This window comes from Dasypus novemcinctus, chromosome 9 (genome assembly GCF_030445035.2).
Source record: "Dasypus novemcinctus isolate mDasNov1 chromosome 9, mDasNov1.1.hap2, whole genome shotgun sequence".
NCBI lineage: Eukaryota > Metazoa > Chordata > Mammalia > Cingulata > Dasypodidae > Dasypus > Dasypus novemcinctus.
Genome location: NC_080681.1, coordinates 103,151,707 through 103,165,808, shown reverse-complemented (window position 1 = coordinate 103,165,808; position 14,102 = coordinate 103,151,707). Strand labels below are relative to the sequence as shown.

At 45.4% G+C, this 14,102-nt stretch overlaps 1 long non-coding RNA gene across 1 annotated transcript; it reads left to right on the top strand.

Annotated features, from left to right (window-relative positions):
* The first annotated feature begins 10,912 nt into the window (after positions 1-10,912).
* Positions 10,913-13,515, top strand: LOC101435407 (uncharacterized). The gene is made up of 3 exons (XR_188687.3): positions 10,913-11,119; positions 12,113-12,754; positions 13,122-13,515. It is a non-coding gene; the product is annotated as an uncharacterized lncRNA (long non-coding RNA).
* The last annotated feature ends 587 nt before the right edge of the window (positions 13,516-14,102 follow it).

Sequence of the window (14,102 nt, the reverse complement as noted above, 5' to 3'; positions counted from 1 at the left end):
CTGGAGGCCTGGGAGCTGCAGGGGCACAGCATGAGAGACGTAGGCTCCACGCAGGGCCTGGCGTCGCCGCCCAGGAGCGAGCGAGGGGAGGCCTGCCTCCAAAGGAGGTGCTGCTACAGCCGCGTGACGTCTCCCATCTTTGAGAGTTTACATTTTTGCTTAAATGGGATATGAGAGTAACAGTTACCGTTTATCCAGTACTTACTTAAGTGCATTATTTCCTTTCAGGCTGGCAACCCCGGGGAGGGACCAGATTCAGAGACAGGTATGAAGTGGGGGAGCCCGGCTTCTTCCCCCAACTTCAAGGCCAGCTCTGAACCACTCTAATTCCTCCTCCCTCCTCCTGTTCTGCTAGACACCCCACCCAGGCGCCCAGGGACCCCGGCCCCTACCCGTAGAGCCGCCCTGGCCCGAGGCCCCCGCGCCCCCTCCCCGGGCTCCACGCCCACGCTGGGCAAGGGCTGGCGTCACGTGACGCGTGCAGCCCGGGGCGAGGCAGGGGGCGGAGCCCCAGGCGACGCGCACGGGGCGGGGCCTGCGAGCGCGGGCCTTCTCGCCCGGCAGAGGGCGCTCGCTCCCTCCCGAGGACTTCCAGGAGGAGGCGCTCATTTCCAGGAACAGGAAGAGAGATGGGCGGGTGGCCGGGCTTAGGGCTCGAGGCGGCCAGGGGCCTTAAACCGCTGCGGAGAGTTTAACCTTGATCCTAGAGCGACAGCGATTTACTCGGTGCATCCCTAGGGGAATTTCAAAAACAGATGTAGACTTTTTGCCTAATTATTTATTATTTTATTATTTTCCCAAATATTAATTCATGTAGATGAAGATGTGTATTCAAGCCAAAGAGAAGGGTTTGAAATAAAAAGTTTAAAACTTCTCTTGCTGCCCAACCCCTCCACCCCTGGGGTTTGTGTAATAGTCTTAAATATCTGTTTCTTCTTTAGATTGTGTCTCTTGACTCTCCTGCGTCTTGAATAAGTTCCCTTGATCTCTTCTCCTCCCCATTTCTGCCTTCCTCCAACTAAACTTATTTTTGCGTCATTATAGCAACTACATTTTATCCTGTAAAAATCATTCAGTTTGCCATAGTTTGCCCCTAGGCTGGTTTTTAGTGTTGAACACCCAGTGACATTTTTAATGCTGTGATTATGTAAATACTTCCACTACAAGACCAGGCATTTGAGAGGCGTCACTGAGAGGGAGCAGGAATTCTCCCTCACTACTCACTACTGAGAAGCTTCTCCCTCAAACGGAAGGTGGAATTCATTCAATGGAACACTCCACTGCAGTCAGAAGGATCTCAACAACATAATGTTGAATTTTAAAAAGCAAGATAATTCATTTAATATATTATTAATTCATTTAGTGAATATTAATTCATTTAATACAATAGCAAGGGAAACTGAGCGCAGGGTATGCGGGAACTCTGTACTATCAACCCAATTTTCCTATAAATCTAAAACTGTTCTGAAAAATAATTTATTACCTAAAATTTTTTTTTTAGATTTAAAAGCTGCAATGTAATCCAGATAGACTTGTCGTGATCTGGCTGTCAGGGTCGCAAACGAGGGAGGTAAGAGTTGAGACTGGGTGTTGCGACTGGCCATAATCACTGCTCTAAGGAAGTAATTTTTTAAAAGTGAGATCTCCAAATGTGGTATGTTTGGGCCATGATGGCAGAGATTAGACCAGGCCTCCCCAACACAAAGTGAACTAAGCCGTTCTTGGATAATCAAAGGCTCCCACCATTGGGCAGAGAACCAGAGAGGCAAAGGTGTTTGTTACTGGAGATAAAAGAACGGTGAGGGAAGCGGATTTGGGTCAACTGATAGAGCATCTGCCTACCACACAGGAGGCACAGTGTTCAAACCCTGGGCCTCCTGACCCGTGTGGAGCTGGCCCATGCACAGTGCTGATTCGCGCAAGGAGTGCTGTGCCATGCAGGGGTGTCCCTCGCGTAGGGGAACCCCATGTGCCAGGAGAGCCATCCAGCTCAAAAAGAGCACAGCCTGCCCAGGAGTGGCGCCGCACACACAGAGAGCAAAATGACGCAACAAAAAAGAGACACAGATTCTTGGTGCCACTGACAAGAATGCAAGCGGACACAGAAGAACACACAGCGATGGATACAGAAAGCGGAAAACGGGGGTGGGGGGAAGGAGAAGGGAAATAAAAATAAATAAATAAATCTTTAAAACAAAGAAAAGGAGAGCTAACACTTACATAGAGCTACTGTGAGCCAAGGATTGGCCTGAATGCTTTAACTATATGAAATTATGTAACCCTCACATCAAGTCTGTGAGGTGAGTACTGTTATCCCTCTTTTACAGGTGAGGAAATAGACCAGGAAAAGTAACTTAAACTTGCCCAAGGCTAGTAAATGGCAGACTTGGTTTTGGAACCCAATTCATCTCTCTCGCCACAATATCTCTTTGATATTCTAGCATGTCTCCCTGTCATTAAAAATAAAATAAGATTTTGCCCAGGAATTGGCTCAATGCTGTTTATTCCACTGATTTATGACAGCCTCTCTAGTATTCACCTAGTTCCCATTAATGCATGAATTTGCTTCTTGACTCTTTATTCTGTTCCATTGATCAGTTAGTCTATTCCTGACCAATATCCCATTGTGTTAATTCCATAGTTTTGCAACACATCTTGATATTTTGGGTTTTTTTTAAAGATTTATTTCTCTCCCCCCCCCCGCCCCGTCTGTTCTCTGTGTCTATTTGCTGCGTGTTTTTCTTTGTCCGTTTCTGTTGTTGTCAGCAGCACAGGAATCTGTGTCTCTTTTTGTTGCATCATCTTGTTGTGTCAGCTCTCCGTGTGTGCGGAGCCATTCCTGGGCAGGCTGTACTTTCTTTCGCGCTGGGTGGCTTTCCTTACGGGGCGCATTCCTTGCGCGTGGGGCTCCCCTACGCGGGGGACACCCCTGCGTGGCAGGGGACGCCTTGCGCACATCAGCACTGCGCATGGGCCAGCTGCACACGGGTCAAAGAGGCCCGGGGTTTGAACCGCGGACCCCCCATGTGGTAGACAGACGCCCTAACCACTGGGCCAAGTCCGCTTCCCACATCTTGATATTTTGGGGGCAAGCCCCACCACGTAACTTGGTTCCTATTTTTCATAATTTTTCTAGCAATCTATAATCCTTTATTCTTCCATATGAACTGTAGAAGTATTTTGTCAAGTTCCCTGAAGAATTCTATTGGGATTTACATTAGAATTACTTTGAAAGTAATTAAAAAAAAGTAAATAAAATGAATTTCTTTGAATTTACAGATTACAGGTATAAGTGAATGTTTATAATATTGAGTCTTCTCATCCATAAATGTGATATACTGCCCTCGTTCTTTCATGACTTCAATTCATTTTTGTGATTTTTCATTCAAAATATTATACATTTTTATTAAATTATTCTATATTTTATAATTTTTCTTGTTTTTCCCCCTATTATCTTCCCTATTAGTTATTGCCAACATAAAGGAAGGCAATTATATTTTGTTGAAACTAGATCAGAAATTTTGCTGAACACTTAATTCTAATGGTTTGCCTATTGATTCTTTTGTAGATATACATAAGTATATGATCATATGGCCTAAAAATAATTATAATTCCATCTCTTCCTTTCTACTCCTTATGTGTCAATTTCATTTTCTTATCTTATTACAGTAAGACTGACGGTGCATATTGGATAGATGTATGAAGATCATTTTCTTGCTTTTAACTTTAATTGGGAAATTTCTCAATTTCACAACTAGATATGAATTTTTTTTCTTTTTCTTTTTTGTTGAGGTACCAGGGCCAGGGATTGAACACAGGACCTCTTATGTGGGAAGCCAACACTCAACACTAAGCCACATCAGCTCCCCCGTGAGTTGGTCTCCTCCTCTGTTTGCTTGTTATTTTGTTTTTAGGAGGGACTGAACCCAGGACCTCCCAGGTGGGAAGCAGGTGCTCAACCACTTGAGCCACATCCTTTCCCTTAGATATGAATTTTGCTGTAGATTTTTTTTAGATTACATATATAAGGTTATTAAGTTGATAAATGCTTTTTTCATTTATGAGTCTTGAAGTTTACTGTAATTTTCCCTATTTTGAGGTAGTTGTATGGTTTTTCTGCTTAAATCAGTTAATATGATGAAATACATTGATAGAATTTTCTAATATGGAGTCATCCTTGCATTCCTAAGACAACCCCTACTTAGGTATAATGTATTATTTTTTAAAATACTCCTGCATTTGATTCAAGATATTGTAGTCAGAATTTTTGCATCTATGTTTAGAAGAAAGATAGGTTAATAATTTTATTTTCTATCCTGTCTTTTCTAGTTATTTAAATCTTTTTTTAAAAGATACATAGATCACACAAAATGTTACATTAAAAAATGTAAGAGGTTCCCATATACCCCCACTCTTTTCTAGTTTTAACATCAAGGTTATGCTATTCCTTATAACAGGAATTAAGTAGACTTCCCTCTTTTTCTGGCCACTGAAACAGTGTATGTATAATATGGATATTCTGTTTCTTAAAAGATTTGGTAAAATTTGTTGGAAAACTATCCGTGTGCTTTTTGATCAGTGAGTTTTTTACTACTGCCTCAATTTATTAAATGATTACTGTTCTGTTCAGTTCTATTACTATTTTAACCAATTTTAGTAATTTTTATTTTTCTAGAATTTGTCCATTTTATATGGGTTTTCAAGTTTAATGACATAAAGTTGCTCACAGTCTTCTCATGACTTGAGTGAGCTCTATCCTATCAGTTATACTTCCCTTTTCATTCCTAATATGGTGTATTTTTGCTTGCCCTTTCTGTCTCTCTCTCTTTCTCGATCAGTCTTTCTAGAAATTTTTCAAAGACCTAGATTTTTGTTTCATTTATTATCTCTTTTTTGTTGTTGTTATTTTTGTATTTTCTATTTCATTATCTTCTGCTTTTATCTTTTTGTTTTCTTGTTTGTTTTTCTTCTTAATCTTTTTTTTCAGCTTTTGATATTATCTTTATTTTTTCTTTTCTTCTACTTCCTTTGGTTAACTGTTGTTCTTTTTATTATTTCTTGAGACAAACCTTCAGCTCATTTTACAAAATCTTTCTTACTTATAATTTATTCATTTGTTGCTATACATATTCCTCTAAGTACTGCTCTATCCACATCCTATAGTCCCTGATTGATGACACTGTTACTATCATGTGACTATTTTATAATTTCCACTATAATTTACTCTCTGATCCATGGACAGTTAGAAATTTGTGTGTACATTTAATTTTCAAATAATGGAAATTTTAAAACTACCTATTATTATTAAAAATAGCTGAGCGGTGTAGCTCAGTGCTTGAGTGCCTGCCTTACATGTATAAGGTCCTGGGTTCAATCCCTGGTACATTCAAAAATAATAATTTTTTAAATGTAATTTTAATACATTGTAATTAATTTCTTTGGTGATCTAAAGTGTTGCCAGTCATTGCTAACATTCTGGTGTGCTTAAAAAATGTAAATTCTCATTCAATGGTATGAGTTTTTCTTTCCTCTCTATATTAACTTGTTTTCAATTCATGTTATTCAAATCTATAGTCTATAGAAATCAAGAATTTAGTGCATAAAACAGAAACCACTCTTAGTATTTTAAGCTGAAAGAGATTTAATAAAGAGAATTAGGTATTTACAACATCAGAAGGGCTATAATGATGGACCCTAAGTCGCCCCTGGAATGCCACCACTCGAACTATTCTGGAGAATACAACATTGTAGTAGGAGTCCAAAGCTCTGGACACCAGCATTGCCATCATTGCTGCTACTTCCCAACATTTACAGAACCAGGGACCAGATACGGATGCAGAAAAAATTGATGGCTCTACAATTATGCTTTAAACAGTAACAACAAGAGAAATGGACAATGGTACTCACCCCTCATCCATCTTCCAGATTTCTCACAAGGGCTGAAATTGGTGGAACCTAAATCACATCTAAAACGCTAAATGCAAGGGGATCTGGGAAATAGTTTTCAGCTTTCTAGCCTCTGCCATATATGAAGGCACACTGAGATGTGGGAATGGGTGCCAAGGGAGTCAGTTTACATTCTTTTCTACAATATTTTAAATTATTTTTCATCTATTTAATCCATCAATTTTGGAGAGAGGAGTGTTATAAAATCTCACACTATCATTGTGAACTTGATCATTTTTGCCATCATTCTGTAAGTTCCTTTTTGTGTATTTCAAAATGCCTTTTTTAGGCACATACAAATTCAGAAGTATGTACATCTTTTGCGTAACTTGTACCTTTCATTATACCAAATGTTCTTCTTTGTTTCTATTGGTTTTTTTTTTTTTTTGCTTTAATTCCATTTTTCTGGTATTAATGTCACTACAATGCTTCCTTTTGGTTTGTATTTAGCTAGTGTTATTTTTCTATCCTTTTATTTTCAACCTTTCAGTATAGTTTTCCCTTTCAGTGTGTCTCTTGTAAATGGCAAATAGCCAGATTTTTAACATCCAGTCAGAACATCTTTGCCTTTAATCATCGAGCTTAGCCCATTTGCATTATTGTGACCACCCAAATATCTGGTTTTGTTTCTACCATCATTTCTTATGCTTTCTTCTTCATGATTCTCTTTGCTTCCTTTGTATCCTTTTTTGTCTTCTTTGAGATTTATCAATTTATACTTATCCCCTTTATCTTCCTCAACCAGACTGGAAATTATGTTTTCCTATTTCGAATATTTAACAGTTACCCTTAAATTCATAGCATATATACTTTAATTTATATTTCTCCAAGAAAACCTAAAGTCATTGGCATTTTTATCCAAGTAAGACATTTGCCTTAGTATGCTTCACTCCAAGCACCACCTTCATTCTTTTTCATTTTAATTCCAGCTTTTTAATATTTTCTTTTCACAGGCATAAAAAATATTCTTTAGCCTTTTTATAGTCAATACTTATTTAAACGTATCACCAGAATCTACCTACTTTTTTACTTTCAGTTGCTTCTTGCACCAAACTCCTTCTGTGGAAGAAGTAAAACCAGAGACACTAGAGGGGAAGCTGTGCTGTCATTCAGTGGGAGATGGTTTCTTCAGCAGATATTTATTGGACATTTCCTATGGCTCAGGATCTTTTCCTATATTATCTCATTTAATCTGCACATCAGCGCTATAAGATAGGAATATTATTTGCTTTTTTGAGAGGAGAAAAGGTGAGGCTCAAATGGACAAAGTGGCTTGCCTGGGTCCACGCACCTGGGGAGCAGCACAGCTGGTGTTCAAATTCAAGTCCAACTCACTCTAAAGCTCCTGCTTGAGATCATATTCTCCCGAGGCAGGAATCAGACTGGGTCTGCCTTGTTTGCTCTTTTATTCACAGTACGGATCGCCGTGACTGGCATTTAGTAAGGAAGAAAACACACACACGCACACAAGCAGCCAGAGAGATAGGAAGAGAACAATGGAACAGCATCATATATGCCAAAGGGTATTTTTTAGATAATAAACCTTTAATTTTTAAATAATTTTAGTCTTACAAAATCTTACAAATATAATACAGGGAGTTCCACCTACTGCTCACTCAGTTTTCCTCGTTGCTGACATCTTACATTACCATGGGACAATTGTCACAGCTAAGAAAACAATATCAGTACATACTGGTAACTAAACTCCAGACTATATTCGGGTGGCACCCGTTTTTCCACTAATGTCCTCTCTCTGTTCTGGGATCTGTGCAGAGTACTACACTGCATTGAGCTGTCATGCCTGAAGTTTCCTCTAGTCTGTGACAGCTTCTGAGGCGCACCAGTCAGGTAATTTGTAGAATGCGCCTCAATTTGAGTTTGTCTGATGCTTTTCTCCTGATTAAACCGGGGATTTGGGTTTGTGAAAGAATATCCCAGGTGGCATGTCTTCTCATCACATCACATCAGGGGGTACATGAGAGTGGTGTGACATTGGTGATAATCTGCCAAATTTCCCCAGATTTTTCCACTATATTAAGAAAAGAGCTTTAAGTATTTTCAAAGAGTGTTTAATGGCATGGTGAAAAGGTCATAATGTGATGTTAAACAGGAAATACACCAACATGTTGACAGTGGTTCTAAGTTATTTTTTATCTCTTTCACTTTTCTGCATTTTATCAGTGTTCTACAGTGACTATATGTATTAATTGAAGTTTTAAAACGTTTTTGAAAAACTGCATATAGTTTGGCCTCCATTTTGTAAACTACACATACAGACATGTATTTATAGGAACAAATTTGTCAGGACATTTCTTTTTTTTTTTTTTAAAGATTTATTTATTTATTTAATTCGGCCCCCCCCCCTCCCCCCCCCCCCCCCCCGTTTGTCTGTTCTTGGTGTCTGTTTGCTGCGTCTTGTTTCTTTGTCCGCTTCTGTTGTCGTCAGCGGCACGGGAAGTGTGGGCGGCGCCATTCCTGGGCAGGCTGCACTTTCTTTTCACGCTGGGCGGCTTTCCTCACGGGCGCACTCCTTGCGCGTGGGGCTCCCCCACGCGGGGGACACCCTTGCGTGGCACAGCACTCCTTGCGCGCATCAGCGCTGCACATGGCCAGCTCCACACGGGTCAAGGAGGCCGGGGGTTTGAACCGCGGACCTCCATATGGTAGACGGATGCCCTAACCACTGGGCCAAAGTCCGTTTTCCCTAAGGGCATTTCTAAATGTTGACAGCCAGGTGTCATCCAGGGGAGGCAATTTTTATTTCTTCATTGTGAATTTATGTGTTTTTTCATTGTTTACAGTAATTTTTATTGGACCTCAGGGACATAGAATTAATTACATTTAGCATAATCATTGGACATATATTGGACATATATTTCATCATTAGGTCATATGCAGCCTTCCTTAAATTGTTTTCTGTGTTCATTTTAATATATAAAAATATCCATGGGATCACTGCCCATTATGAAAACTAAAACACTTGTAAGGTCTTCCATCCCCCAATATGGTCCTCCCACTTTCATCTACCCAAAGTGACCCCTCACCTGTTCACATCTGTATCTATTTCCCAAAAATATTTTTCCTATGTTCAATTTTTATTAAAACAGCACTGCAGGGAAAGCAATGTTTTGGAATTCACTTTTATCACTAGACATTGTTATTATTCCATCCATATTATTGCATTTGACCACTTTACATCCATTTTAATTGCTGTATAATATTCCATTGTATGCTATTCCAGAATTTGTGTCTGTTCTCCCAATAGTGGTCATTTGGATTATTTCCAGGTTTTATACTAATAGAAACATTCTTGTGTGTCTCCTCGTGTACACGATAAGAGTTTTTCTTGAATATAGGAAGGCAATTTCTGAGTTACAGTTTGCTTAGTTTAGTTCCCTTAAAGCACAGCCTGAGACAGACTTAGGGGTAGGTAGTTTATTGGAAGTAATTCCAGGAAACAGGAGTGAGAGAGCAGGGAGGATGAGAAAAGAAAGATGGAAAAAAATTTTAAAGGGTGCATCATTCAGGTCACTGCTGGAGAGTTTGATTCTCTGAAGAATGGACAGAGGGGGCTTTTATCTGCAGGCTCCTGGGTCCCCATGCTCAAGGGCTGCTCCTGGGACATACTTGCCCTCAATTCCAGGCTGCGTCCATGCATGGGCCCAGTTGGCTCCCCACAGTCAAGCAGTCTCCGACGCACAGGGCATAAACCAGACACGTGTGCGTCTCAGCTGAGCTCAGTGGGCCCTGCGAGGCTGCGTGAGTCTGAGTTCCGGTGGAACCACAGCAGCAGCTTAAACCAGAGGTGGGAGGAGGGGCGTGATGCTGGCTCTGGGGCGACTGCCAGATAGGATAGGTAAAGGTTTGACTTTACGAATCAGCGACAAACTGTGTTCCCAAACGGTCAGGCTGATTCACGTTCACACTGGCAGAGTGTGAGAAACGCGCCTGATTCACATCCTCCCTAACTTGGTATCAGGCGTCTTAGGGACCACTTTCTGACTCCGGTAGTTTCTCCCTTCCTTCCTTTCTTCCTTCCGCCCTCCCTCCCTTCTTTCTTTTTCTTTTTGCTGTAAGCATGCACTTTTTTTTTTTAAGATTTGTTTATTATTTTTTAAATTTCTCTCCCCCCTGCCCCCAGTTGTCTGCTCTCTGTGTCCATTCGCTGTGTGTTCTTCTGTGTCCGCGTCTATCCTTACCAGTGGCACCGGGAATCCGTGTCTCTCTTTGTTGCGTCATCTTACTGCATCAGCTCTCCGTGTGTGCGGCTCCACTCCTGGGCAGGCTGCACTCCTGGGCAGGCTGTGCTTTTTTCTTGCAGGGTGGCTCTCCTTATGGGGCACACTCCTTGTGCATGGGGCTCCCCTACATGGGGGATACCACTGCGTGGCAGGGCACTCCTTGAGTGCATCAGCACTGCGCGTGTGCCAGCTCATCACATAGGTCAGGAGGCCCTGGGTTTGAACCCTGGACCTCCCATGTGGTAGGTGGATGCTCTATCCATTGAGCCAAATCTGCTCCCTAGCATGTACTTTTTTTGCATTCATTTCTTTTAAATTCAGAAAGAGAAATAAATCTGTTTTTTTTTTTAAACCTTCTACCAGGGTCCCAGAAGTGTAAAGACCAAGAACGGGCCCGGGGGAGGCCCCCCGGTGTTGGTGACCCTAGGGAGCGTATCTGGCAGGGCAGGGGGGTGGTAGGGCGGAGGCTGATCACGCCTCAGAGGGGAAGGGCGGGGTGGGGAGAACAGGGATGCAGCAGAAGGAAGCCAAGCAAGAGGTTTGGTAGCAAAGAAAGGAAAGGATTGCAAGGGCAAGTGGAAGGATTTCCAGAAAAAGAGAGCCGAGTTTATAATCAAATGAGAAGGCGCCTGAGCCAGGAGCTGCCTGCGAGTGAAGGGCCACGTGGCCCTCACCGTCCTCTCTCCCCGCAGAGGGCGCACGGGCTTTGGAGCCAGGGTGTGGGTGGAGTTCAGGGCTGCCAGCGGGAGCTGTGAGGGCGGGAGAGCCCCGCGCCCCGGGGCCAGCGGGCGCGCCCCACCTCCGGGTTCTGTCCCTCCCTTCCTCCTCCAGGAGTCTGCCAGCTGAGGCCCGGCCTGGATTAGGGGGCTGGGAAGCCTTTTGGAGGGTCGCTCGGCTGAGAGTGCAGGGCCTCAGATTTCCGTGAGTCTACGGTAGGTAAGGTGGGAGCGAGGGCCAGGGGCCCAGGTGGGAGAACCAAAGGGGCTTCTGAGACTCGGGGGGAGATGCAGGTGGTGACGGAGGACCCTGAGCTGCTGCTGGCATGGCAGGGAAACTGCCCTGGTGAGGCGCTTGGAAGTGGCCTGTGGCAGGGGCGGGGCCTCCCTGGCTGAACACCAGCAGGGTGCGTGGACGTGGAGTCCCGAGAAAAAGCCTCGTCCTGCCCTGCCCAAAAGAGGCTGAAAGGGCAGCGACACCTCCACCCTGCCGGTCGGCCCATCCCACCTGTTCCCCTCCTTTGTCCCCATCACAGTGGCCCTGTGTCCCAACCCTGAGTCCTCGCAGCCAGAACCTGAGGGCCAGCCTTGCCTCGGCCCTCTCATCAGCCGTCCAGCGTGTGACTCGGCCGCTCTGCTTTTCCAGGCAGTTCCCAGGGCCAGGAGGCCTCCTGCGGCCCCGGCTGCTCTCCTCTGGCCTGTTCCCCAGGGGGCGCGGGATCCTCTTCAGTCAGATTACACAGGAGGCTGGGTGGCTCATTGTGCCCATTTCCTCGGGCTGCCACCTTGGGTTCCATCGTGGATTCAACTGGGCAGAAGCTTTCAGTTTTGCCTTCCTGAGATGGAAATTTGATTGACTTCTCAAGGTGCTGGGGTGGGGTGGGGGGCAACGGTGGGGGCGGGTTCATTTTCCACAGGCCTTAGCGCACATTCTTCACCCTAGCCTTATAAGCTGTGGAAAGGAGGAGCGGGGCTGTCCTGGACCCCAGCAGTCCCACCGCCCAGACTAGCCAGGAGAACACACTTCCCTGGAGGCACCCCCTACACTGCCCTCCAGCAGTGGGCCCTGCCTCTGTGCACCGTGCCCCCCGAGTCCCACTGCCCTTCAGCAGAAGGCAGTGGCTGCTCAGCTGGAGGGCGCCGTCGCTGCCCACTGCTCCACCAAGGCCAGCCTGGACGTGCCGCTGCTCGCGTCACCCCACCTCCCAGGTTCCCCAACATGCGGAAGGACGTGTCATGGTGGTTGTCCTCATGAGCTGGGAAACCAGAAGCTGACCTCTGGACCCCGGGCAAGAGGCTCTGGAACAAAGGGCACACAGCTCCACGTCCCAAGGTTCAGTCCCCGCCCGAAGATGGACAGAACTGCAGGCACCTGGAGCCTGCAGAGGCTGCTGGGAGCTGCCGTCCCTCTGACCTCCACCCTCTGACCTTCTCTGGGTACCCTTGCTCCTGTGCACCTGGGGTCATGCCTGTTGCCACTGGACATTGCTAACCCTTGTAGCTCTGGACCACTGCCAGGTTGGCTGGGCCTTGTGCTCTCACGGAGCCCTCCTGAGGTGCCAAAGAACGTGGCTACACCTGTAAGTCCTGCGCCCCAGCAGGATGACTGGAGTCCCTGTGCGTCTAGGAGCTCCTCGCAGCTCCAGAGATGGCCAAGTGCCCCGCAGGGACGGGGACAGAGGCTGCCAGCCGTAAACTCAAGCTGCGGCTGCTGCAGGAGGATAGCTTGGGCTGGTGAGACGTGGGCCTTTTCCAAGGCTGCTGACAGACACATGTCAGATCGACACAACTTATCACCGTTGATGCTGACCCTGCTCAGCTGGCCGAGGCAGTGGGCGTCAGTGTCTCCACGTAAGTCCCTCTTGTTTGGAAGGGAGTCTCTGCCCACGGCCCTCACTGAAGCAGTGGGGAGTCGGGCCCCGCCCCCTTAAGGGCCCAGCATCTACATACATTACTTGGAATTCTGCATAGGAGACTTGTCTCTTTTCAATCATTTATTTATATCATTTATTTATCTCAGTATAGGTTCATGGATATTTATTTTATACTTGGAGTTATAATCCAGTGCTGTTTTGTTTTGTTGTTCATATCCTTCCAGTTTGGGTCATTGGGAGCTCTTCTAGTCGGCTCCTGTGTTTCTTTGGCACAGCCCCATTATTGTGTGTGTATGTGTGTTTTAAAGCACTTCCTTGCCTTCTGGCACTACATATTGTTCCAGGCTCATCTCGTATATTTGCTGCCCTGTTGGGGACCTTCGCCCTCACTGATGTCAGATGTCGGGTGCAGCAGAGCCCAGGCTGAGCCACTCCTTCGCCCGCCCCTGCCGCTTGCTACCGGGCCTCTGCACCCTAAGCCCTGCCCGCGTCTCCAGGCACGGGGGCGCCCAGAGCTGCTGGGCACACTGAACTTTGGACCCTGCGCTGTTCCTCCTCCCCCAGCCACTGCCCTGAAAAAACAGGGCCACCCCCCCCACCACCCTGTTGAGTCTGTCTGCCAGTTCTGGCCCCAGAAAAGCTTTGTAACTTTTGTGATGTGGCTGCTATCCTCAGTGTGTGCCGGCAAGCTAATTTAAAGGACAAAACAAAATAAATGCTTCTTTATTATCTTTGAAACTTGCTTCGTCTTCTCCATTCCTGGAGTTCAGATACGTGTGAATGGCTCCCTAGCCTTTTGCCTGAAACTGTTTTTCTTACACACCCTTCCAAGTGGCCAGTGCAGCGTCAAGATCTCTGGAATCAACCAGACTCGGATTCTAGTCATAGTGACCTGGGCAGTCACTCGATCTCTCAAAGTCCCAATTTCCTCATCTGTAAAAGAGGGATGATATCCTCCAAATAGCTACTGTGTAGTGAGCATCTACTGTGCGTATTAGTGAAGTCTAGGAAAAGCATCTCGTATGTTGCTGAACACACATAGTAGGTGCTTGATCAGCGGGAGCTATTGTCACTATGAGGAGTAGCAGTAGGAACTGCTGTTTGTCTCCGCCCCCCGAGTCACCCTCTCCGCCCTCTAAAGGTCAGGCAGCACTAGATCGCTCCTCTCTGCTCACAATCCAGCCAGAGTCCAGAATCCACACCCACGCTGGGATTCAAGACCTTTCAGAATCCTGTCCCCTCTGTGCCCCCAGCCTCATCTCCTCCCTCCCCACCAATCCCCCCAGACCGTTCCCTGTTCCCAAACAAACCTTGAGCCCCCACCC